At 41.6% G+C, this 27,470-nt stretch overlaps 1 protein-coding gene and 1 non-coding gene across 4 annotated transcripts in view; one reads left to right on the top strand and one right to left on the bottom strand.

Annotated features, from left to right (window-relative positions):
* The window catches only part of SFMBT1 (Scm like with four mbt domains 1), a 201,930-nt gene that overhangs the window by 5,879 nt on the left and 168,581 nt on the right, over positions 1–27,470 (top strand). The gene's annotated exons all lie outside the window — the stretch shown is intronic.
* TRNAA-GGC (transfer RNA alanine (anticodon GGC)) lies at positions 22,572–22,647 on the bottom strand. Its single transcript has one exon. It is a non-coding gene; the product is annotated as a tRNA-Ala (tRNA).

Here is a 27,470-nt window from a genome sequence, read left to right as displayed (position 1 = left end):
CTACCGCTGAGCCAATGGGCCAGGGTTAAAAAAATTCTTAAAGAAAAAATAAAGTGTTAACATGTACTTTGATTTAAATTCCAAATTATTATTTTTTCAGCCTGAATAGTTTTTTAAAAGGTATTTGAGATGGTTGCTATGAAATATGCATACTGGTAAGGCCACAAGCTTTTATTTCTTTCATATTAATTGGCTACCCAGACTAGGGTCCTTTCTTGTCTTTGAGTTTTTGCTAGTGTTCTTATGGATCATTTTCTACAAAATAGATTTCTCCATGTTAAAAGTAGTATATGGTAATTTGGAATCATCATTGTAAGAAACCATTCTGGCTCATTTTTAGTTATGTCATTATAATACAAAGGCACTTACCATATCACCTATCTAGAACATAGTAAATAATGAGGAAGTAAATTTCTATTATTTAAAATTTTTAAATTTTTTTTAGTTGTGATAAAATATATATAACATAAAATTTACCATTATAAATAGTGTACAATTCAGTGGCATTAGTACATTCACAATATTATACAATTATCACCACTATTTATTTGCAGAACTTTTTTATCTTCCCCCAACTAAAATTTGTATCCATTGATAATAACTTCCCATTCGCCTCTTCCCCCCAACCCCTGGCAACCACTGTTCTAATTTCTGGCTCTGTGAATGTGACTGCTCCGGCTACTTCATATAAATGGAATCATACAGTATTTGTCCTTTTGTGAGTGGCTTATTTTATTTAGCATAATATCCTCACTGGTCATCCATATTGTAGTATGTGTGTCAGAATTTCCTTTTGAGGAAATACTTTTTTTTTTTTAAGTGAGAGGAGGGGGGATATACTCGCAACCGAGCTATTTTTACTGCCTGAGTGGGGAGACTCCCCTGAACCATCCTCAGCTCCTGGGCCAGTGAGCTTCAATCAATTGAACCATGGCTGTGGGAGAAGGAAAGAGAAAGAAGGGAGAGGGTAGATGGAGAAGCAAATGGTCATTTCTCCTGTGTGCCTTGACTGGGAATTGAACCCAGGACTTCCACATTCTGGGCTGATACTCTACCACTGAGCAAACTGGTGAGGACCAAGGAAATACATTTTAAAAAAGATGTCCACAGATGGTAAAATAAAGGTTACAGAACCCTGTACATTAGTTCACCTCTCTTGGAAGAGTTCTGTGGTATCCAGGAGAGCTCTGAGGACCAGGTACCCTTTCCTTAGATGTGGTTCCAACACTGTTATTGGAATGAAAGAGAGAGATGAAATCAGAGTATGCCAGCAGTGTGGAAGACAGGGAAAAAAGGTAAAAGCAAAGGCTATAACAATCTGAGATCTCAACTGGATTGGGACATAGAGCCTTGTGGGTGTAAGCATACCATCTTACTGTGTAATCACCGATGGCCACAGTGTTGGCCTCAGTCAAAGCATTGTCAGAACAGTTAACCAAAAAAGTTTGTGTGTTCAGAGTTGTAAATAAGCCTTCAGCTATCTGCGAGACATGATTATTCAATGACTGATTCCCCAACTGTTCTTAGTAGAGGTTTTGCTATATTTCACTCTCATTTCTGTATTAATTGAAAACTAATGAGTATTTAGAGAAGCTCAGTAGCCTACATAATAATAATAACAACATATAATTAATGCTGTATGTTTTAGATTTATTATATTACTTTAACTGAATTTGTGAAATATAGATGTCCAGTCATAGATGGAGAGAAAGTAGATTAACAAAATTAAAATTAAGATTACAAGTTGAGCAGTTAGTCATTTTGAGAAGGCTAAAGAGATGTAAGTTTTTTCTTTTATTATTGTTTTCTTTATTTCTAATACTTGTATTAGCATATTAAACATCCGGTGAGTTTCCTGAATTCTGTATTTTACCGGAGGAGGGCAGACACATTATAGCACCTCTTGATCACCCCTACCACTTCCTTCTTATCAAGGGTATTTTGACTTATCTTAAAACCTTTAAAGAACTGACAGTGTTATGAGCCTGATTGTGTGTGTGTGCATATATATATATGTGTGTGTGTATGTGTGTGTGTGTGCCTGCCTTAAATTTAGTTATTAAAATCAGAGTGGTTAGTTGTTTCCTAGAGTTATAAGGCCTTTGTCCCTACAGTACTAGGAAGTACCTTTTTTACACCACTCTATCCTTATTTTGACTCATTTTATTCCTGAATTGACAGTTAAATACAATTTTTTGAGAAATCTGGTTTATATACCAGAGGCAGTTTGTTAATTTGTATAATATGTAGTTTCTAGTAAATTGTTAAAAGAGACATTCTTTCCTTTTTTTAAAAAAGGTAGGTGTTCTCTCCAGTAATATGGTTTACTTTGTTTCTCATTTTCATTATTGAGCAAAATGGGCAGAAGTAGGTGGTTTATTGCTAAAACTAGAAATATGAAAAACTTTGTGTGTTTTGTTGTTGTTACGGTCTTTTATGATACCTGAACCTCTTGATCTCTTAATGTAATTAATATTTATTATTATTTTTTCCTTTTAAAGTTGGTTTTTCTTTCTTACTTTTTTTCTTTTTTTCTTCTTTTCCAAGTGAGAGAAGGGGAAATAGAGAGACAGACTCCCATGCGTCCTGACTGGGATCCACGTGGCAACCCCTCATCTGGGGTTGATAACTCTGCCCATCTGGGGCCATGCTCTCAACTGAGCTATTTTTATTGCCTGAGGTGGAGGCTCCACGGAGCCACCTTCAGTGGCCAGGGCAATACACTCTAACTATTTGAGCCATGGCTGCAGGAGGGGGAGAGAGAGAAAGAGAGAGAGAGAGAGAGAGAGAGAGAGAAGGGGGAAGGAGAGGGGTGAAGAAGCAGATGATCTCTTCTATTCCCTGACCAGGAATCGAATCTGGGACAACCACACCCCTGGCTGACGCTCTACCACTGAGCCAACCAGCCAGGGCCTAAAGTAGTTTTTTCAGTCCTCAATCATGATTTATATTTGCATCTGAAATATAGTTTTTATTGTTAATACAAGTAACACTGTATACAAAATGGGAAATAAACTTAGATCTGCTTCTAGGCTTAACTGCACCCAGTTTTCCTTAAGAGCAAATAGTGGCTCCTGGGTGAACTAAAAGAAGCTTTTTTTAAAAAGAATTATTTATTTATTTATTTTTAGAGAGTGAGGAAGGAAGAGAGAGAGAGAGAAAGAAACATTGCTTTGTGGTTTCACTTATTTATGCATTTATTGATTCTTGTATGTACTGACTAGGGAATGAACCGGCAATCTTGGTGTATTAGAAAGAAGCTGTAACCAACTTAGGTACCCAGCCGGGCCTGAGAGAAGCTTTAGGTGACTGTTGCCAGACCTCCATTGCCACTAGTGGCTGTAACAAGGGAAGGCTGGGTGGGTTTTCCTGGCCTCCCCTTTTTGAGTGGGTCTCCTTTCTCTGCAGTGAGTGCTTGAGGAGGGCTCCTTGACCCCTACAGCTAGACCCAGGGCTTTAAGACACAACAGGGTTCTGAAGACATCCCCCACCCAAACCACTGACCTTTACCCTGAATTTGGCTTCCTATTAACTTTAGCTGAAAGGAGCTCTTTATAGAACAACCCTGTCAGTGAAATCTTAGGTTCTGGTGCTGTTTTCCCACAGCCTCCTGGAGGGGCTTCCATACTCTCCCTGTCTATCTTTGACCTCCTGTGACCTCCATTTTCTCTCAACAGTTTCAACCCCTCAGGCCTGGACTCATTGTCTAATCTTTCATTTGCTTCTTGGCCAGTATCATTTATTCTGGCCCCCTTGCCTTTCTGAGACCTTTGCTCTGTAAAATACCACCCCCAGCCAGTGCAGCCTGTGCCCTCTCTGCTCTTGGACAGGCTGCCCCAGATTCGAGTCTCCTGGTGGAGTTGCGCTCAGTCGCTCCACATGGTACTGCTGCCTTGAGGCAGACCCTTCCTTTGCTTTCTGTGACCTTTTCAAGCTCTCCCTTCTTTCTCTTTCCATCAGTTGGTAGTTTCATTCACATTTAGACTTCACTTAGTTCTGCTATCCTACACATTTCTGCTGAGCTTCATATGCATATTTTCTCTGCGCTCTGGACCTCTCCAGTTTGGATGCCCCACTGGCCCAAATGGAATCCCTCATTCTACCCCTAAACTGTCGTTCCTCTAGGCCTGCCTCCCTGGGTCTCTTTCTTTACATTCCTCCTCAGTGATGGGATTTGTTTTGTCCCCTGGCAGCTTTCCGAGGGAACTGGGAATCTTATTCTTGAATTACCAGCCTCTCACTTAAGAATGTGCAGTTCTGACTCCTTGGTTTTCAAATATTTTTAAAGCAATGGAACTCTTTGCATGAAATATTTCTAGGAAACCCGAAATAAGTGAAACTAGATCTCTCTTGATGGAGGGGAGTGAAGGACCTGTTCTGCCAGGCAGGCCACGTTGGGCTGCAGTCTTCCCCTCGAACTCTGCACATGGAGCGTCTTGTCTGTAGTGCCCTGAAGGAAGTCTGCAGGTTTGAAACCTGGTGTCTGTTCTGCACCCAACCCCTTTCCCATTGGTTTTCTTTGAAAATTTTTATTTTTAGTGTGATTGATAAACATAAAATCAGTGCCAATGATGAATCTTGCCAAGGAAAAGAAAGCTACTTTGGTAAATGAAACTACATGTTAAAAAGAGCCATTTCTATTAAATGCTTCAAAAGTGCTCCAGCGTTCCTTTCAAAATTTAAGTTTCTCTACTGACTCTTTCTCTCTTCAATGCTGCATGTCTAGCCTGACCAGGCAGTGGTGCAGTGGATAGAGCGTCTGACTGGAATGCAGAGGACCCAGGTTCGAGACCCTGAGGTCGCCAGCTTGAGCGCGGGCTCATCTGGTTTGAGCGAGGCTCACCAGCTTGCACCCAAGGTCACTGGCTTGAGCAAGGGGTTACTCAGTCTGCTGTAGCGCCACAGTCAAGGCACGTATGAGAAAGCAATCAATGAACAACTAAGGTGTCGCAATGAAAAACTGATGATTGATGCTTCTCATCTCTCTCTGCTCCTGTCTGTCTGTCCCTATCCCTCTCTCTGACTCTCTCTGTCTCTGTAAAAATATAAAAATAAAAAAAATGCTGCATTTCTACAATTTGAATATTCAAGATAAACTTAGTTTGGTTTTACTGTTTTTGTTTTATTCATTTACAAGTATAGCAGGTTTATTCAACCCATAATGTAACTAAAATTCTATATATTTGCTGTGAGAAAGTATAAACCTTGTTCAGTTGCCTTTGTCTCCCATCTCTCTTCTTCAGTCTTCCCAACACACTGGGACTACGTAGATTTTTCTAAACAAACTTGATTTTATCACATAAAATATCCCACGACCAGCAGGGTAAGAAGTCCTTCTCAGGAAGATACACAGAATGCTTGAAGAGCTTCTCCCCAGTCACCTGTCCAGCTCGTCTGCCTCTCACGTGCTCTACTCCAGCCACGCCAGACGACATTCTTCTGTAAATCCTTTCCTACGGATATCCCTGTGCCTCGAGTGTCCTTCTGCTAATGCAGTGCTTCCAAAATGTCAGTTTGGCATGCATCACTTTCATACATATTGCCATATTTGATTATAATAATTTTAATATATTTAAATTATTTGATTATAATAATTTTAATATATTTAAAATTAACTTAGAAATATGACTTTTAACTTAAATATTATAAAGTATTACATTTTAAAAATTAAAATAATGAAATATAAGTAATAATAAATCTAATTAGATCATTTTTTTACTCTAACACCAAAAGCCAAAGCAAGTAAAGCTAAAATAAACAAGTGGGACTACATCAAACTGAAAAACCTATACAGGAAAGAAAATCATCAACAGAATGTAAAGGTAACTTACTGAATTGGAAAAAATATTTGCAAATCACATATCTGATAAGGGGCTAATACCCAAAATACATAAAGTGCTCATACAACTCAATAGGAAAAAAACACCAAATAATTTAATTTAAAAAAGGACAGAAGATCAGAATTTTTCCAAGGAAGTCATACAGGTGACCAACAGGGACATGAAAAAATGCTCAAGGTCACTAATCATCAGGGAAATACAAATCAAATACAATGAGGTATCACCTCACCCCTGTTACAATGACTATTATAAAAAGGCAAGAAATAACAAATGTTGGCGAGGATGTGGAAAAACGGGAAACCTTGTGCTCTGTTGGTAGGAGTGCAGATCAGTAGGCTGCAGCCACTGAAAAACAGTACGGAGTTACTTCAAAAAATTTAAAATAGCCCTGGCCGGTTGGCTCAGTGGTAGAGCGTCAGCCTGGCGTGCGGAAGTCCCGGGTTCGATTCCCAGCCAGGGCACACAGGAGAAGCGCCCATCTGCTTCTCCACCCCTCCCCCTCTCCTTCCTCTCTGTCTCTCTCTTCCCCTCCTGCAGCCAAGGCTCCATTGGAGCAAAGATGGCCTGGGCGCTGGGATGGCTCTATGACCTCTGCCTCAGGCGCTAGACTGGCTCTGGTAGCAGCAGAGCTATGCCCCAGATGGGCAGAGCATTGCCCCCTGGTGGGCGTGCCAGGTGGATCCTGGTTGGGCACATGTGGGAGTCTGTCTGACTGCCTCCCCGTTTCCAGCTTCAGAAAAATACAAAAAATAAAGTAAAATAAAAAAAATAAAATAAAAATTTAAAATAGAACTACCATATGATCCAGTAATTCCACTTCTGGGTATTTATCCAAAGAAAATGAGGATGCTGACTTGAAAAGCTATCTGCACCCCCATGTTTACTGCAGCATTTAAAAAAAATTTTTATTATTAAAAATTTAAATTTATTGTGTTAACATGGATTCAAGTGTCCCACTCAGTGTAACACCCTCACCCCCAATGTACCCCCATTACATCCCCTTTGCCCCCCTCCCCCTGACTCCCGCCCCTCCTTCCCTCTGGGATTTGTTGACTTGTTATATGTATCTGTGTGTTATGTATATATAACTTCATTAATCCCTTCACTTTCTCTGATCCTACCCCTTTATTCCCCCTTCCCTCTGACAGCTGTCCCTCTGCTCCCTGTGATCCTGCCTCTGCCTCTATTCCATTCCTCAGTTCACCATGTTCATTAGATTCCACATATAAGTGAGATCATATGATATTTGTCTTTCTCTGTCTGGTTTATTTCACTTAGCATAATCTCCAGGTCTATCCATGCCATCGCAAAAGGTAAGATTTCCTTCTTTTTCATGGCCATGTAGTATTCTATTATGTATATATACCACAGCTTTTTTATCCACTTGTCCACTGACAGATACTTGGACTGTTTCCAGATCTTGGCTATTGTAAACAATGTTGCAATAAACATGGGGGTGCATATCGTCTTTGAATTAGTGTTTTGGGATTCTTAGGATATATTCCTAGAAGTAGGATAGCTGAGTCACAGGCAGTTCCATTTTTAAATTTTTGAGGAAACGCCATACTGATTTCCACAGTTGTGGGTGGAGCGCAGAGTGCATTCCTAGCAGCTGTGGCTGATGCAATGTTGTGAGAATACTCCAGCTCCCAGAAGCCTCCTTGGCATACCCAGGAAGGAAGCCCGCCCACTAAAAGGAAGTGACTTAGCGCTAACCACACAGCTCCCTGATCTTTTCAGTCATTGGCTTTGAGGAACACGCTGTAACATCCTATTGGCTGAATCCATGTATATAAGCTAGTATACTTCCTGAATAAATTGGATCTGCATCACTGAACCTGGTCCCCAGAGTGGGGTCTTTGCGTCTCTGTTGTCCTCACCCCTGGCAGGACTTGTCCACACACAGTGGCTGCACCAGTCTGCATTCCCACCAGCAGTACAGGAGGGTTCCCTTTTCTCCACACCCTCACCAGCACTTGTATGTTGATTTGTTAATGAGAGCCATTCTAACAGGTGTGAGGGGTGGTATCTCATTGTGGATTTAGTTTGCATTTCTCTGATGATTAGTGATGTTGAACATCCTTTCATATACCTGTTGCCATCTGTATTTTTTCTTTGGGCAAGGTTCCTTTGCCCACTTTTATTTTTTTTTTGTATTTTTTGTATTTTTCTGAAGCTGGAAACGGGGAGGCAGTCAGACAGACTCCCGCATGCGCCCTACCAGGATCCACCCGGCACACCCACCAGGGGATGATACTCTGCCCATCCGAGGCGTCACTCTGTTGAGACCAGAGCCACTCTAGCACCTGAGGCAGAGGCCATGGAGCCATCCCCAGCGCCTGGGCCATCTTTGCTCCAATGGAGCCTTGGCTGCGGGAGGGGAAGAGAGAGACAGAGAGGAAGGAGAGGGGGAGAGGTGGAGAAGCAGATGGGCGCTTCTCCTGTGTGCCCTGGCTGGGAATCGAACCCGGGATTTCCGCACGCCAGGCCGACGCTCTACCACTGAGCCAACCGGCCAGAGCCTGCCCACTTTTATTATAAATTGGATTGTTTACCTTCCTGGTGTTTTGGAAGTTCTTTATAAATTTTGGTTGTTAACCTCTTAGACATATTTGCGAATATGTTCTCCCATTGTGTGGGTTGTCTTTTTATTTTGTTAATGGTATCTTTTGTTGTGCAAAAGCTTTTTAGTTTGATATAGTTCTATTTATTTATTTTGTCTTTCATTTCACTTGCCTGTGGAGATATATCGGCAAAAATATTGCTACAAGAGATATTGGAGCGTTTACTATCTATGTTTTCTTCCAAGATTTTTATGATTTCACAACTTACATTTAAGTCTTTTATCCATTTTGAGTTTATTTTTGTGAATGGTGTAAGTTGGTGGTCTAGTTTCATTTTTTTGCAGGTAGCTGTCCAGTCTTCCCAACACCATTTATTAAAGAGATTGTCTTCGCTCCATTGTATACTCTTGCCTCCTTTGTCAAATATCAATTGATTATAAAGGCATGAGTTTATTTTAGGGTTCTCTGTTCTGTTCCATTGATCTATATGCCTGTTCTTATGCCAGTACCAAGCTGTTTTTATTACAATGGCCTTGTAGTATAACTTGATATGAGGAAGTGTGATACCTCCAACTTTGTTCTTCATTTTCAAGATTGCTGAGGCTATTCGGGTTATTTTTTGGTTCTATATAAATTTTTGAAATATTTGTTAAGTATATTATTGATATGTTAATAGGAATTGCATTGAATCTATAGTTTGCTTTAGGTAGACATTTTAGTGATGTTTATTCTTCCTATCCATGAACATGGTATATACTTCCATTTGTTTATATCTTCCTTGATCTTTTTTTCAATGTCTTATATTTTCCAAGTACAAGTCTTTTACCTCCTTGGTTAAATTTGCTCCTAGGTACTTTATTTATTGCTGTTGTTGCAATAGTGAAGGGTATTGTTTCCTTAATTTCTCTTTCTGACTGTTTATTGTTGATGTATAAAAATGTCACTGATTTTTGAATATTTTATATCCTGCCACCTTGCCAAATTCATTCATCAGGTCTAGTAGATTTGTGTGTGTGTGTGTATGTGTGTGTGTGTGGTTTTATTTGTGTGTGTATGTGACAGAGACAGACTCAGAGAGAGGAAGAGAGAGGGACAGACAGACAGGAAGGGAGAGAGATGAGAAGCATCAACTCTTTGTTGTGGCACCTTAGTTGTTCACTGATTGATTGTTCTCTCGTATGTGCCGTGACCGAGGGGCTACAGCAGAGCGAGTGACTCCTTGCTCAAGCCAGCGACCTTGGACTTAAAGCCAGCGACCATGGGGTCACATCTATAATTCCATGCTCAAGCCAGTGAACCCATGCATAAAGTGGTGAGCCCTCATTCAAGTCGGCGACCTAAGAGTTTCAAACTTGGGTCCTCCACGTTCCAGTCCGACACTCTATCCACTGCGCCACTGCCTGGTCAGGCAGGTCTAGTAGTTTTTTGACTGAGATGTTAGGGTTTTCTATGTACAGTATCATGTCATCAACAAATAATGACAGTTTTACTTCTTCCTTTCCAATTTGGATGCCTTTTATTTCTTCTTCTTGTCTGATTGCTGTGGCTAGGACTTCTAAGACTATGTTGAATAAGAGTGGTGAAAGGGGGCACCCCTGCCTTGTTCCTCATTTTAAGGTGATTGCTTTTAATTTTGCCCATTGAGTATGATTGGCTGTGGTTTTGTCATAGATGGCCTTTATTATGTTGAGGTATGTTCCCGGTATTCCCACTTTGCTGAAGAGGTTTGATTGTAAATGGGTGCTGGATTTTATCAAATGCTTTTTCTGCATCTATTGATATAATCATGTGATTTTTATCCTTCATTTTCTTTATGTGATGAATCACATTTATTGATTTGCAAATACTGTACCTTTGCAAAGCCTTGCCTCCTCAGATAAATTCTACTTGATCATGATGTATGATCTTTTTAATGTATTGCTGGATCCAGTTTGCTAATATTTTGTGAAGAATTTTAGCATCTAAATTCATCAGGGATATTGGCCTATGTTTTCTTTCTTTGTAGTGTCTTTACCTGGTTTTGGAATGAGAATAATGCTTGACTCATAAAATGAGCTTGAAAAAGTCTTCTCTCCTCTTGAGTTTTTTTTTTTTTTTTTGCATTTTTCAGAAGTTGGAAACGGGGAGGCACTCAGACTCCCGCATGCGCCTGACCGGTATCCACCTGGCACGCCCACCAGGGGGCGATGCTCTGCCCATCCGGGGTGTCGCTCTGCCACAATCAGAGCCATTCTAGCGCCTGAGGCAGAGGCCACAGAGCCATCCTCAGCGCTCGGGCAAACTTTTGCTCCAATGGAGCCTTGGCTGCGGGAGGGGAAGAGAGAGACAGAGAGGAAGGAGGGGGGAGGGGTGGAGAAGCAGATGGGTGCTTCTCCTGTGTGCCCTGGCCGGGAATCGAACCTTGGACTCCTGCATGCCAGGCCGACGCTCTGCCATTGAGCTAACCAGCCAGGGCCTTTTCTTGAATTTTTTGAAATAGTTTGAGAAGGATAGGTGTTAGTTCTTCTTTGAATGTTTGGTAAAATTTGCCTGTGAAACCATCTGGTCTAGGATTTTGGTTTGCTGGGAGTTTCTTAATAACTGTTTCAATTTCATTTGTTTTAATTGATCTGTTTAGGTTTTATGATTCTTCCAGATTGAGTTTTGGAAGATTGTATATTTCTAGGAAATTACCCATTTTTGCCTACGTTGTCTAATTTGGCATATAGATCTTCATAGTACTTTCTTACACCCCTTTGTATTTTTTACAATCCTTTGTATTAAAGACTTTATTTTTTACAGTCCTAGGTTTTGGGTTGTTGTGTGTTCATTTTCATTTGTTTCAAGGAAGTTTTTTATTTCTTTCTTGATCTCATTGTTGACCCATTTGTTATTAAATAACATGCCATTTAGCCTACAAGTGTTTGAATGTTTTTTCAATTTTTCTATTGTAAATGATCTCTAGTTTCATGCCATTGTGATCAGAGAAGATGCTTGATATGATTTCAGTCTTCTTAAATTTATTAAGACTTGTTTTGTGTCCTAACATGTGGTCTATTCTAGAAAATGTACCATGAGCACTTGGAAAGAATGTATGTTCTGCAGCTTTGAGGTGAAAGGTTCTGAATATATCAACTAAATCAAGTTGATCTAGTGCAGTGATAGTCAGCCTGGTCCCTACTGCCCACTAGTGGGCATTCCAGCTTTCATGGTGGGTGCTGGCGTAGCAACCAAAGTATAAATAAAAAGATAGATTTAACTATAGTAAATTGTTTTACAAAGATTTATTCTGCCAAACAGCGAAAATCTGACATAAAGTACTTGGTAAGTAATTATTATTATATGCTTTAACTTGCTGTAACTCTGTTTTATCAATTTTATAAAGTTACTTCCCTACTTTATAAATCACCATTACTGTGGAACTGGTGGGCAGTTAGAAAATTTTACTACTAACAGAGATACAAAAGTGGGCGGTAGGTATAAAAAGGTTGACTACCCCTGATCTAGTGTGTTATGTAAGGCCATTTCTTTGTTAATTTTCTGTCTGGTGGATCTATCCATTGATATTAGCGGGGTATTAAAATCCTTTACTATTATAGTATTGCTGTCAATCTTGCCCTTTATGTCCATCAAAATCTGCTTTATATATTTAGGTACTCCTATATTATTAGGTGTATAAATATTTACAAACATATATATCCTCCTGTTGGATTGTTCCCTTTATCATTATATAGTGATCTTCTTTATCCCTTACTATGTATAGCCTTTGTTTTAAAGGTTATTTTTTCAGCTACAAGTATTGCTGCTACCCCAGCTTTTTTTTAATTTCCATTTGCATGAAATACTTTTTTCTAACCCTTTACTCTCAGTCTATGTGTATCTTTTGTTCTGAGGTGGATCTCTTATAGACAGCATATATACGCGTCCTGTTTTCTTATACATGCAGCTACCCTACATCTTTTCATTGGAGCATTTGATCCATTTACATTTAGGGTTATTATTGACGGGTACTTATTTATTGCCATTTTATTCTTTATACCCACAATCCTCTTTCTCTTGATGTCTTCTTTCCTTTGCTCTTTTTATTGCAGGCCCCTTAACATTTTTTGCAGTACTGGTTTGATTGTCACGAATTCTTTAAGACTTTTTTTTTCCCCTCTGGGAAGCTTTTTATTTCTCTGATTTTATCTTTTTTTTTTTTTTTTTTTTTTTCATTTTTCTGAAGCTGGAAACGGGGATAGACAGTCAGACAGACTCCCGCATGCGCCCGACCGGGATCCACCCGGCACGCCCACCAGGGGCGGTGCTCTGCCCCCCAGGGGGCGATGCTCTGCCCATCCTGGGCGTCGCCATATTGCGACCAGAGCCACTCTAGCGCCTGAGGCAGAGGCCACAGAGCCATGCCCAGCGCCCGGGCCATCTTTTTGCTCCAATGGAGCCTTGGCTGCGGGAGGGGAAGAGAGAGACAGAGAGGAAAGCGCGGCGGAGGGGTGGAGAAGCAAATGGGCGCTTCTCCTATGTGCCCTGGCCGGGAATCGAACCCGGGTCCTCCGCACGCTAGGCCGACGCTCTACCGCTGAGCCAACCGGCCAGGGCTTATTTCTCTGATTTTAAATGATAGCCTTGCTGGATAAAGTAGTGTTGGTTGTAGGTTATTGTTTTGCATTACTTTGAATATTTCTTGCCAATCCCTTCTAGCCTCCAGTGTTTCTGTTGAGAAGTCAGATGTCATCCTTATGGGGGCTCCTCTGAAGATAATTAACTGCTTTTCTCTTGCAGCTTTTAGTATTTTTTCTTTGTCTCTTAACTTTGGAATTTTAATTATGATGTGGCCTCTGTCTGCTAGCTGCTTGTTGGGCTCACACTGAAATAAAACCTCAGGTAGAGTCTAGAACCTGTGGTAATTCAGGATTAGGAGGGGTGGTGGGTGTGGCTCTGCCCCTCTGCCTCAGGTGTTGGTCTGTTCAAACTGTTTTCATAGATCTCAGTAGGGTGTGTCCTCTGAGACCCAGAGATGTGGTCTGCTGGTAGCCTGGATAGTTTCTCCTGAGTCTCCCATGAGGCAGAAGCACCAGTCATAGACTCCAGAGGGTGTGGGGGAAAGCTCCAGCCTCAACACCAGAAAACTGAGTCACTGACACACCACCTGCTTCCTTTCTGACTTCTCAGAAAGTCCAGTCTCCATAGGGTGGGGCAAGAGGGGTTCCCGGGGCCGGCAGTTGCTTTCCCCCAGGCTGAGGCCTCACAGAGGGGATTTCTCCACGTAAGAAAGATGGCGACTGAGGTATTCGAGAATGACTGAGTGCAGGGGTTCCGGTAGCTGTCCCCCTCCGTGTCTCTCCCTGGGCCACCATCTTCACACTCTCCTCCCACAACTCTAGTCCCCTCAGCCCTCCCTCCACTGGAGCCCTGGGTAAGTGGCTGTGAACAAGATTTTCTGCACTGGCCCTTTAAGAAGGAGCCTGCATCTTCGAGCGCTCTCCCTTTTTCTCGCAGACAGAAACCTTGGCTCTTTTTATTGCCAAATGCTGTGTTGCCGGCTCTTATAGGCTCTGGGGCACTAGGCTGGGGTGTCGGGCCTGGAGCTTAGGATCTGCCCCTGTCATGGTTAACATCCCTGCAGTGAAAGTCCCTTCAGACCCTCTGCCAAAGCTCGCTCCTGGGAGTGGGGCTGCCCTTTCCTCGTCTCCGCTCTTCCTATCAGTCTCAGTGTGGCTTCTTCTGTGATCCTTGGCTATAGACTCCTCTTGGTTTAGTCCAAAGTTAGTTTTTCAAGATGATTGTTCTTAAATTAAGTTGTCATCCAATTTGGTTCTGGGAGGTGGCATTTGGAATGTCTGCCTGCTCTGTTGCCATCTTGGAATCTGTGCAGCATTTTTTTCAATAGCCAAAATATGGAAACAGCCTAAGAGTTCATCCATGGATAGATGGGTAAAGAAATTGGGATATATATGTATGGTGGAATATTAGTCAGGCATAGAAAAGAAGGAAATTTCACCATTTGTAACAATGTAGATGGATTTTGAGGGCATTCTGCTGTGTGGAATAAGTCAGATAGAGAAAGACAAATACTGTATAATCTCACTTATGTGTAGAATCTAAAATAAAACAAAACAAAAAGCTCATAGATACAGAAAACACATTGGTGGTTGTCAGAGGTAGGAAGTAAGGGGAAGAAATAGGTGATTTGTTTACATTTTCAGTTTAAGTAAGTTGAATTTAAATATAATAAAAATAATAAAATACAAGTAATAAATCTAATCAATTTTAAAATAGATTTCTTTTTGTAAGGTTTTCAGCAAAGGGACTTTGTTCTTAAAAATTATTATTTTTAAAATTTTTAGTGAATTGGGAGGCAGAGAGACAAGCTCCTGCATGCGCAGGATTCACCGGGCAAGCCCCCTACTGGGAAATGCTCTGCCCATCTTAGGCCCCTGCTCTGTTGCTTGGCAACTGAGCCATCTCACCATCTGAGGCAGGCCATGGAGCCATCCTCAGTGCCTGAGGCCAACTTGCTCTAACTATTCAAGCCATAGCTGTGGGAGAGGAAGACAGAGAGAGAAAGAAGGAAGACAGGGAAGAACAAAGAAGCAAATGGTTGCTTGTTCTGTGTGCCCTGACTGGGAATCGAACTCATGACTTCCATACACTGGCCAATACTCTACCACTGAGCCAATGGGCCAGGGCCAAATTTTTAAAAAATGTACCTATAACAGGTGATACTAAAAATTGATTTTGTTTTGTTTTGTTTTTGGTCTGATCAGGTGGTGGTGCAGTGGATAGAGCGTCGACCTGGGAGGACCCAGGTTTGAAACTCTGAGGTTGCTGGCTTGAGTGAGGGCTCACCAGCTTGTGGGCAGGATTGCCAGCTTGAGTGTGCGATCATTGACATGACCCCTTGGTTGCTGGCTTGAGCCCAAGGTCACTGGCTTGAGCAAGGGGTTACTGGCTTAGCTGGAGCCCTACCACCCTACCAGCCCACCACCCTATCACCCTACCACCCTACCATCCTATTAAGGCCTGAATGAGAAAGCAATCAGTGAACACTAAGGTGCTGCAACTGAGTTGATGCTTCTTATCTCTCTCCCTTCCTGTCTCTGTGTCTCTCATTAGGAAAAAAAGAAAGTTTTACTTTTTAGATTTTATTTATTTATTTATTTATTTATTTATTTATTTATTTATTTTAGAGAGAGGAGAGAGAGAGAAAAAGAGAGAGAGTGGAAGGGGGAGGAGCAGGAAGCATTAACTCCCATATGTGCCTTGACCAGGCAAGCCCAGGGTTTCCAGGTTGACGCTTTATCCACTGTGCCACCATAGGTCAGGCCATTTTTTGTTTTGTTTAGGTGTAAAAATGGTATTATGATTATTGTGATTATCTTTGCGAAATACAAATAGAAGAGTCTTGAGGTGAAGTATTATGATGTCTTCAACACTTTCAAATGACTCAGAACGTACATACAGGGTTGGACAAAAGTAGGTTTACAATTGTGCATACACGAAACAGACCTAATTCATGTATTATTATTTATTATATTTAATGGTATCATACTGTAAACCTACTTTTGCTCATCCCTGTATATATGTATATACATATATAGAAAGATAAAGCAAATAAGAAAATTTTTAATAATTTTTTAATCTGATGGAGAGTAGTTGGAATATTTTCAAACCTTCTGTGTTTGCAATTTTAATAGTTTGATATGTTTTGATATGTTGGAAGTTCTAACCCCAGCTCACAATGGGTAACACACACGAATAAAGTCATAGATCAACTTTTAAAAAAAAAATCTTCTGGAATGGTTTATTGCAGGTACAAAAAGCTAAGTTTGGAACTTAATCTTTACTTCTTTTCATAATATTCAAGAATATATAGACTCTTAGAAATAAAAAAATGAAAGGACAAATTTATGAGGTTTTTTTTTTTTTGCTTAATCTCTTCACCTTTCTCACCCAGCCCCTCCACCTTCCTCCCCTCTTGACAGCTGTCAGTCTGTTCTCTGAGACAGACCAAATTGTTTTATTTTAAATCATTTTTAATTTTTAGTTACAGTTGACATACATTATTAGTTTCAAGTGTATATCCCAGTGACTAGACATAATCTTGATAAATCTCATACCCATCTGACACTACACATAGTTATTAGAATATTATTGACTATATCTCCTATGCTGTACTTTACACCTCCATGACTGTTTGTAACTACCAGTTTGTGCTTCTTAATCCCTTCACCTTTTTCATCCATCCCTCCACCACCTTCCCATCTGGCAACCATCAAAATATTCTCTGTATCTGAATCTGTCTCTGTTCTGCTTGTTCAATTATTTTGTTATTTTAGATTCAATTGTTGATAAATATGTATTTATTGCCTTTTTATTGTTCATAATTTTTATCCTTTTTTTTCCTTCTTAAAGAAGACCCTTTAACATTTCATGTAATACTGGTATTTTTTTTATTAATTTTAATGGGGTGACTGATAAATCAGGATACATATGTTCAGAGAAAACATCTCCAGGTTATTTTGACATTTGATTTTGCTGCATTCCCATCACCCAAAGTCCAATTGACTTCCGTCACCTTCTAACTGGTTTTCTTTGTGCCCCTCCCCTCCCCCAAACCCCACACACTTGTCCATGTCTCTGAGTCTCATTTTTATGTCCCACCTATGTATGGAATCATATAGTTCTTAGTTTTTTCTGATTTACTTATTTTGCTTAGTATAATGTTATCAAGGTCCATCCATGTTGTTGTAAATGATCCGATGTCATCATTTCTTATGGCTGAGTAGTATTCCATAGTATATATGTACCAAAGCTTTTTAATCCACTCGTCCACTGGCGGACACTTGGGCTGTTTCCAGGTCTTCGCTATTGTGAACAATGCTGCCATAAATATGAGGGTGCATTTCTCCATTTGAAACAGTGCTATGGTGTTCTTGGGGTATATTCCTAAAAGTGGGATAGCTGGGTCAAAAGGCAGTTCAATTTTTAATTTCTTGAGGAATCTCCATACTGTTTTCCACAGTGGCTGCACCAGTCTGCATTCCCACCAGCAGTGCAGGAGGGTTCCCTTTTCTCCACATCCTTGCCAGCACTTATTCTGTGTTGTTTTGTTAATGAGCACCATTCTGACTGGTGTGAGGTGATATCTCCTTGTGGTTTTAATTTGCATTTCTCTAATGATGAGTGATGTTGAGCATATGCCTATTGGCCATCTGTATGTCCTCTTTGGAGAAGTGTTTATTCATTTATTTTGCCCATTTATTTATTTATTTTTCTGAAGCTGGAAACGGGGAGGCAGTCAGACAGACTCCCGCATGCGCCCGACTGGGATCCACCCGGCACGCCCACCAGGGGGCGATGCTCTGCCCATCTGGGGCGGTGCTCTGTCGAGACCAGAGCCACTCCAGTGCCTGGGGCAGAGGCCAAGGAGTCATCCCCAGCGCCCGGGCCATCTTTTGCTCCAATGGAGCTTCGGCTGTGGGAGGGGAAGAGAGAGACAGAGAGGAAGGAGAGGGGGAGAAGTGGAGAAGCAGATGGGTGCCTCTCCTGTGTGCCCTGGCCGGGAATCAAACCTGGGACTTCCGCACGCCAGGCCGATGCTCTACCACTGAGCCAACCGGCCAGGGCCTTCGCCCATTTTTTGATTGGATTGTTTGTCTTCCTGGTGTTGAGTCTTACAAGTTCTTTATAAATTTTGGTTATTAACCCTTTATTAGACGTATTTTCAAATATGTTCTCCCATTGTGTAGTTTGTCTTCTTATTCTGTTTTTATTGTCTTTAGCTGTGCAAAAGCTTTTTAGTTTGATATAGCCCCATTTGTTTATCCTGTCTTTTATTTCACTTGCCTGTGGAGATAAATTGGCAAAATCAAAATATTCTCTGTATCTTAATCTGTCTCTGTTCTGCTTGTTCAATTATTTTGTTATTTTAGATTCAATTGTTGATAAATATGTATTTATAGCCTTTTTATTGTTCATAATTTTTATCCTTTTTTTTCCTTCTTAAAGAAGACCCTTTAACATTTCATGTAATACTGGTTTTTGATGGTGATGAACTTTAGCTTTTTTCTGTCTGGGAAGCTCTTTATCTGTCCTTTGATTCTAAATGATAGTTTTGTTGGGAAGAGTAATCTTGGCTGTAGGTCCTTGCTTTTCATCACTTGGAATATTTTTGCCACACTTTTCTAGCCTGCAAAGTTTCTGTTGAGAAAGCAGCTGACAATTTTATGGGAACTCCCTTGTAGTTAACTGCTTTCTCTTGCTGCTTTTAAGATTCTCTCTTTGCCTTTAACCTTTGGTAGTTTAATTATGATGTGTGTTGGTGTAGGCCTCTTTGGGTTCATCTTGTTTGGGACTTTCTGTGCTTCTTAGACTTGTATTTCTATTTCTTTCACCAAGTTAGGGAAGTTTTCTGTCATTATTGTTTCAAATAGGTTTTTAATTTCTTGCTCTCTTCTTTCTGTGGCAACCCTATGATGTGAATATTGATACATTTGAAGTTGTCCCAGAGGCTCCTTACGCTATCCTTATTTTTTTTTCTTTTCTTTTTTTTTTTTACAGAGACAGAGTGTGAGTCAGAGAGAGGGATAAACAGGGACAGACAGACAGGAACGGAGAGAGATGAGAAGCATTAATTATTAGTTTTTCATTGCGCATTGCAACACCTTAGTTGTTCATTGATTGCTTTCTTATATGTGCCTTGACCGCGGGCCTTCAGCAGACCGAGTAACCCCTTGCTGGAGCCAGCGACCTTGGGTCCAAGCTGGTGGGCTTTTTTGCTCAAACCAGATGAGCCCGCTCTCAAGCTGGTGACCTCGGGGTCTCGAACCTGGGTCTTCTGCATCTCAGTTTGACGCTCTATCCACTGCGCCACCGCCTGGTCAGGCTATCCTTATTTTATAAAATTTTCTTTTTTCTTTTTGCTGTTCTGATTGGATGTGTTTTGCTTCCTTAAATTTCAGATTGCTGATTTCATTTTTGGTGTCATCTACTCTACTGTTGATATCCTGTAAATTATTATTCATTTCAGTTAGTATATCCTTCATTTCTGACTGGTCCTTTTTTATTTTGTTGATTTTTTTTTTTTCACTGAGTTTATTGAGCATCCTTATAACTTGTGTTTTGAACTCTACATATAGTAGAGTGCTTTTCCATTTTGTTTAATTCTTTTTCTGGAGTTCTGTTCTTTCTTTTGGGACATATTTCTTTGTCTCTTAAGTTTGGCAGCCTCCCTGTGTTTGTTTGATGTATTACGTAAAACTGCCATGTCTCCCAGGCTTGATAGAGTGGCCTAATGTAGTAGGTGTTCTGTAGGGTCCAGTGGCACAGCCGCCGTGATCATCCACACTGGGCACTCAAGGGACACTCCCTATGTGGGCTGTGTGCACCCTGTTGTAGTTGAGCCTTGAATATCGTCAATGAGGAGGCTTTATCCTCAGACCGATTAGCTACAAGGACTGTGTCCACTGACCACTGGCCTCTAACCACTGTGGAGGATCAGCTATACAGGGACCTACCCCACAGTACAGGACTACTTCAACACGGCTCCGGTTCCTGTTGAGTCTGCCCCTGGAGTGTCTCGCCCCTTGTGTGTGTCTGCCCCTTGTATGTGGAGGTGGTTGGATGGCAGTGCTTCGACATGGTCTGAAGCTGTCCACTGGGTGGGCTGGCTCTGGGACCTCCTATGAGGTGCAGGCCAAGGTCAACCGCTGCCTGTATTTTGCTTGTGTCACACAACATGAGCTACAAAGCAATCTGCACATGGTTGCTACTTGTGCTGGGCTTGAAGGTGCTCAGGAGAGACCAAGGTATGAACCAAGAGTGGCTGCTGAAAGTGCTGGTCCCAGTCCACTAACGAGAGGCACGGGCATGCTGAAGCCAGATGCTGCTTGTTTGAGAGGTTTTAGGAAAATCTGCAGCATTTAGGACAGGCCATTTGTATGGAAAAGCCAGTAGGAATGGCTTGGATTCGGCCACAAGTTGGGTGGGGCAGGGTCTCAGGGAATCACCAGAGGAGGGCAAACTGTGAGCCAGGTTTATGGAAACTCAGATGTGGCACCAGCCTTCTGGCTCTGTGGGGGGAGGAGTCACAAAGGAATGATAGCCTGTGCCAGCATTTCTGTCTGGGATAAAGCTGCCCCCAGCTTTTGCCTTAACGGTGGACAATTCAGTTCTTTCCCATATGTCTCTGGTTCCTTTCAAGATGCTGCCCCAGAGTGCTGGAGCTCAAAGGGAGTGAGTATGAGCAAATCTATATGCAGGCTTTTTAAGAGGAGTTGCCTGGGCCCTGGCTGGGTAGCTCAGCAGATAAAGCATTGACCCTGCACCCCAGAGGTCTCAGGTTCGACCCCTGGGTCAGGACATGTAGGAGAAGCAATCAATGAACACACAATTGAATGGAACAACTAAGTGAAACGAGTTAATGCTTTTCTCTTTCTTTTTCTCTCTCTCTCCCTCTCCTTTCTACTCTTTCTCCCAAACACCCTCTCAAATCAATGGAAAAAATAAAATAAAAAGATGAGCTGCCTAGACTCCAGCAGCCCTTTGTTTCCCTCAGCCTCAATCCCTTCTAGTTTTCTTTCTTTTTTTTTTTTTTTTTTTTTCTAAAGTGAGAAGCAGGGAGGCAGAGAGACAGATTCCCGCATGCACCCAACTGGAGTCCACTCAGCAAGCCCACCAGGGGGCGATGCTCTGTCCATCTGGGATGTTGCTCTGTTGCAACCGAAGCCATTATAGCGCCTAAGGCGGAGTCCACAGAGCCATCCTCAGCGTCTGGGCTAACTTTGCTCCAGTGGAGCCTTGGCTGCGGGAGGGGAAGAGAGAGACAGAGAGGAAGGAGAAGGGGAAGGGTGGAGAAGCAGATGGGTCCTTCTGTGTGCCCTGGCTGGAAATTGAACTCGGGACTTCCACATGCTGGGCTGATGCTCTTCCAGTGAGCCAACCAGCCAGGGCTAATTCTTTCTAGTTTTTATAGTTTAGAGGTTATGGGTACTTCTCCTGGTACTGGAATCCTGGGATGGGAGGTCTGGTCTGGGACTGGGACCCTCTTGCTCTTCAAGGGGGACCTCCGCAGCTGAGATATCCTTTACAATTTTTATCCACCACATGTGGGTGTGGGGTCACCCCGTCTGCGTCTCTACCCCTATTACTAGTTTCCATGTGGCTTCTTTAATTCCCTAGTTGTAGGACTTCCATTCAGCCATATTTCAGGCAGTTTTGAATGATGGTTGTTTTGTAATTTAGTTGTAATTTTGATATGGTTGTGGGAGGAGGTGAGTACCATGTTTACCGATGCTGCCATCATGACTGGAAGTCCTCCAGACCAACTTGTTCAAGTGACATTTAGACTATTGCATTTCAGTGTTGTAGGAAAACCAGATAATTGAAGTTCTTCATAAACCTTATGTAAGCAATATTTGTGAAGTTGCAGTTGCAAGTTTTATGTTAACTCTTTTTTCACCCCATTCCACCTTAATAAAAATACTTTAAAACTGTTTTTCAACTGCTGGTCTGTGGATTAGACTCTATAATCTTCATACAACATCAAGATGGTTAACTCTTTTGCAGACTGACGTGAAATTTCTGCCAGGCTGACATTGATCTGTGGACCGACTGTTGACAAACACTGCTCTAAAAGCATCTTTGGTAGCCCCTACATTTTCTTGTGTTCTACCAGTGGTATGAGTGTTCTGCTTAGGGGAATGCACTAAGGAAATCCCTGCCTATCTTATAAGACTCAGATTTTCTGTGAAGTCTTTCTGGACTCCCCCAGGCCAGATTAATTACCCTTTGTTCTGGGTGCTCACAGTATTCTCTTATATAAATATTACAGTTGTAATTATTCATTGTTTCTCATCTCTACCAGCCTGTGAGCTCCAGCTCAGAGACCGTGTTTGTTTGTTTTCTTTTGTATCTTTCTGAAGCTGGAAATGGGGAGGCAGTCAGACTCCTGCATGTGCCCGACTGGGATCCACCCGGCACGCCCACCAGGGGGCGATGCTCTGCCCATCCGGGGCATTGCTCTGTTGCGACCAGAGCCACTCTAGCGCCTGAGGCAAAGGCCATGGAGCCATCCCCAGCGCCCGGGCAAACCCCGCTCCAATGGAGCCTCGGCTGCGGGAGGGGAAGAGAGAGACAGAGAGGAAGGAGAGGGGGAGGGGTGGAGAAGCAGATGGGCGCTTCTCCTGTGTGCCCTGGCCGGGAATCGAACCCGGGACTTCCGCATGCCAGGCGGACGCTCTACCACTGAGCCAACTGGCCAGGGCCCAGAGACCGTGTTTTATTCCTCATCGGTACTTTGCACATTACTTTGCAGAGAAGAGACAGTAGATAAATGAAGGCACAGAAGCAATACTGCAGTACCACCATTTATAACATTTTTTTCTATTTGAAGATGTATCATGTTCTGAATGAGAAACTGTTATGTTTAATCAGATCCCATCTTGCTACTCCCAGGCTGAAAGCCTGCTAGCGATCCAAACTCCTTATGTGGCCTGTAATGCCCCTTCTGATTTGTTCCCTGCCCACCTCACTTTTCTGCCTGCTTTCTCACAACCAGCCACATGTTTTTTCAATCTGTTCCAGTACTCTAAGTTTGTTCTACCTGCTTCCTTTCCTCAGAGAGGGTTTAGCAGTGATGAAGCCTTCCCCACACATCCTCACCTCCACTCCCCAGACCCGTTTCTCATTACCGTTTGGTGTTCTTCATAGCATTTATCACTACAGGAAATTATCTTACTTTTAGTTCATTTTAATTTTCAAATTTTAATTTATTATAAAATACTTTAAAACCACATAGTAGAGAATATTAAAACCTACTCCAAGGATGTTTTCCCTTATTCCCTTTGGGGAATCTAGACCAGGGGTCCCCGAACTTTTTACACAGGGGGCCAGTTCACTGTCCCTCAGACCGTTGGAGGGCCAGACTATAAAAAAAAAACTATGAATAAATCCCTATGCACACTGCACACATCTTATTTTAAAGGAAAAAAACAAAAACAAAACAAAACGGGAACACATACAATATTTAAAATAAAGACCAAGTAAATTTAAATCAACAAACTGACCAGTATTTCAATAGGAACTAGGCTCCTCTCACTGACCACCAATGAAAAAGGTGCCCCTTCTGAAGTGCGGCAGGGGCCGGATAGATGGCCTCAGGGGGCCGCATGTGGCCCGCGGGCCGTAGTTTGGGGACCCCTGATCTAGACAGTGCACTAAAGCCTTGTTCCTTGTGTTTACTCATGTAAACTCCATGAAGACAGGAACCTATCTGTCTGTTAATCACTGTGTCATGCCTGGTCCTGAAAACAGTGCATGACAAATACATATATATTAAATGCAGGTATGAATAAACAACCAACCTGTAAGTGATCTGAGAAATACCTTTTTAAAAATTTGTTTCAAGATTTTATTTATTGATTTTAGAGAGAGGAGAGAGAGAGAAAGGGGGGAAGGAGCAGAAAGCATCAACTCATATTAGTTACTTCTTGTAAGGGCCTTAACCAGGCAAACCTGGGGTTTTGAACTGTCAACCTCAGCATTCCAGGTTGATGTGTTATCTATTTTGCCACCATAGGTAGGCTTTTAAAGTTTATTTTTATTTTATTATTTTTCCTTTAAATTTTTTATTTTTAATTTATTGTGTTGACATGGTTTCAGGTGTCCCACTCACTATAACGCCCTCTACACCCTGCATTGTGTCCTCCCACCCCATGCAAAGTCTCTTTATTTCCCTTTGCTCCTCCCCCACCTCCTCCACCCCTTCTTTCCCTCTGGCTATTGCTACATTGTTGTCTGTATATATGTGTTATGTGTATATGATTTTGGCTAATCCCTTCACCTTCTTTAATCCCATCCCCTCTAACCCTTTCCCTCTGACAGCTGTCCATCTGTTCCTTGTGACCCTGCCCCTGTTTCTATTGTTCCTCAGTTTATTGTGTGCATTAGATTCCACATGTAAGTGAGATCATATGGTATTTGTCTTCCTCTACCTGTTTTTTTTTCACTTACTGTCCCAGTAGAGCCCAAGCTCTACCTCGATCAGGTGTCCCTGATTCGACCTCCCCTTGCAGTGGGACACTCATGCTTATCAGCAGGCTGGCAGTCTCTTCAAGACATGAGGCGGCTATGAGGATGCTACTGTTAAGTGCCGACACACAAATTAGTTGCAAGAATCACACAGGCAATTTATTACTCACAAATCCTTTTGACATGCCTGGGTACAGCTTAAGGGGCCCCATCAGCATGCTCCTCTCAGCTGTCTTTGGTCAGAGTTCAGAGCAGTGTGGAGACAGTTCACATTCACGTTGGAGTCTGGGCGACTACTGCAGCAGGGGGGCCCCTCAGCTTTAGTACCTGTTCTGGCCAATGCCTTCTAACAGCTGTCAATCTCCAGGATTATCACCTCAAACCACCTTTTTGGGAGTTCCTCGCAGGGAACCCCTTTTATATTAATCTACTGAAATGTTACATCAGACCACTTTTTAAGATGTTCTTATTTACGTTAACTTACAAAGTTAAGACATCAGGCCACTTCTTATCTATGTATAACTTCATACACACGCTGACTGGGCCCTGCTCATAAATCAGTCTGTTTATCACATCTGCACCCACTATATTAATTCCTACCTAGATGACATAACTTTATTTAATTTCATTAATTATTTTTAATATATCTTAGTTACTTTTATATATCTTCTGTATTTTTTATATTTCTATATATTTAATTACTATAACATTATATTACTACAACACTTAGCATAATAATCTCTAGGTCCATCCATGCTGTTACAAAAGGTAAGGTTTCGTTTCTTGTTATGGCCGTGTAGTATTCCATTGTATAAATATACCATAGCTTTTTTTTTTTTTTTTTGTATTTTTCTGAAGCTGGAAACGGGGAGAGACAGTCAGACAGACTCCTGCATGCGCCTGACTGGGATCCACCCGGCACGCCCACCAGGGGGCAATGCTCTGCCCACCAGGGGGCGTCGCTCTGTCCAACCAGAGCCACTCTAGCGCCTGGGGCAGAGGCCAAGGAGCCATCCCCAGCGCCCGGGCCATCTTTGCTCCAATGGAGCCTCGGCTGTGGGAGGGGAAGAGAGAGACAGAGAGGAAGGAGAGGGGGAGGGGTGGAGAAGCAGATGGGCGCTTCTCCTGTGTGCCCTGGCCGGGAATCGAACCCGAGACTTCTGCACGCCAGGCCGACGCTCTACCACTGAGCCAACCGGCCAGGGCCTATACCACAGCTTTTTTATCCACTTGTCCACTGACGGACACTTGGGCTGTTTCCAGATCTTGACTATTGCAAACAGTGCTGCAAAGAACATGGAGTTGCATATTTTCTTATGAATTAGTGTTTTGTGATTCTTAGAATATATTCCTAGAAGTGGGATAGCTGAGTCACAAGGCAGTTCCATTTTTAATTTTTTGAGGAATCTCCATACTGTTTTCCACAGTGGCTGCACCAGTCTGCATTCCCACCAGCAGTGCAGGAGGGTTCCCTTTTCTCCACACCTTCTCCAGCACTTGTTGTTTATTGTTTTGTTGATGAGCGCCATTCTGGCAGATGTGAGGTGATATCTCATTGTGGTTTTAATTTGCAGAGAAATATATTTTTTCTAACTCCAGAGATTTTTGTTTTAGTTCTGAATGTTCATAATTTTTTTTTAAAATGAGAAATCAGTATTCTGTCATATTTTGCTGCATGAAGTGTCTATTTTGACTAATGTTTTAGGTTAGCAAAATTCCTTTTCTCAACTTCATTTTCTTTACCATATTAATTTATAATATCACTTTTTCTAAGATAACTGCATACCTCTAGATATTTGACAAATACATTTCCATTAGTAAAAATCAAATTGAAGGGCATAGTCATTTGCTTTATTTTTCATGGTAGTAGTTACAAAGAGGCCATGAGCAGTCTGGTTCTATGTGAATGTGGTGGGGCATCTTCCCTTCCTTTGCCCTGGTAGGACTGATGAGAAGTTGAGCTTCAGAATCAAATCTAGTGCATCCACTGTTATTGAATCAGTGATCTTACAATGGTGGAAGCACTGATGATGGCTGTATCTGGCTGAGGGACCTGGGAGTCCCAGAGACTAGAAGAGGTATCTACAGAGTTGGAAGAGGGTTGGATAGGATTAGGCTTTGCCTATAATTTCCACCCTCCTACTCTGGACCAGTCCTGCTTGGAAATGGAGAAGTTTTGTAAATTTTGAAGCTAAGGGGGAAACCCTCTAGTTTTTTACTGAACTGATTTTTGTCTGGGGAGAGCTTAGGAAATTTGGACTCTTTTATAATTCTAAAGTTTTTGTTAGTTTAAAAACAAAAATATAGAAAACTGTTTATTCAAAATATGATTAGAATGTAATATTGACATGACATGTAATAGAACTTTAGTTGAGGACTTAATATATTTGAACTTTAGTTATAATAGAACACACATTTAAGGGATTTTTGATCTTGATTTCTGAAGCAAGTGTAACTTTTAGCATTATGGCAGTATATTGAAAGTTACTGTGTTTTTGAAAAAGTGTAGAATGGAACTCTCCCTATCCTACTAATCCACCCACCGTGTTTTACTGAATTTGACTTTTGTCACAAAGAATTTAGAGATAGTTAAGAAAGATGAGATTGCTTCTAATAGGCATCACTTTTTCTTCTGTTGCTTTAATTTATCATAATCACAGACTTTCTTTTCTTTTTTTAGAGAGAGAGAGAGAGAGAAACATTGATTTGTTGTTCCAGTTATTTGTACATTCCTTGGTTGATTCTTGTATGTGCCCTGACTGGGGATTGAACCCACAACCTCCATGTGTCAGGAGGACACTAACCAACTGAGCTACTCAGCCAGGGCCTTAAGCACTCCTTAAAATATTTTTTAAACAGGGATACATGTACGTAGTAAAATATTTCTTGAATAATGAAAAGGAGTGTACTCCTTTACTGAGACCTTCAGTCCCACAGTCCCTTCTGTAGGCCATTCTTATTCCTAATTTCCTTTGTATTTTTTCAGAAAAATTCTAGTTGTATAAAAATGTATATTTTCCTACCCACTTAAAAAATTAATTAGTAATACTTTTGTTGT

The sequence above is a fragment of the Saccopteryx leptura genome, chromosome 10 (assembly GCF_036850995.1).
Source record: "Saccopteryx leptura isolate mSacLep1 chromosome 10, mSacLep1_pri_phased_curated, whole genome shotgun sequence".
Taxonomy (NCBI): Eukaryota; Metazoa; Chordata; class Mammalia; order Chiroptera; family Emballonuridae; genus Saccopteryx; species Saccopteryx leptura.
Note: the sequence above shows the minus strand (reverse complement) of the source record. Positions and strands in the feature narration are given on the sequence as shown.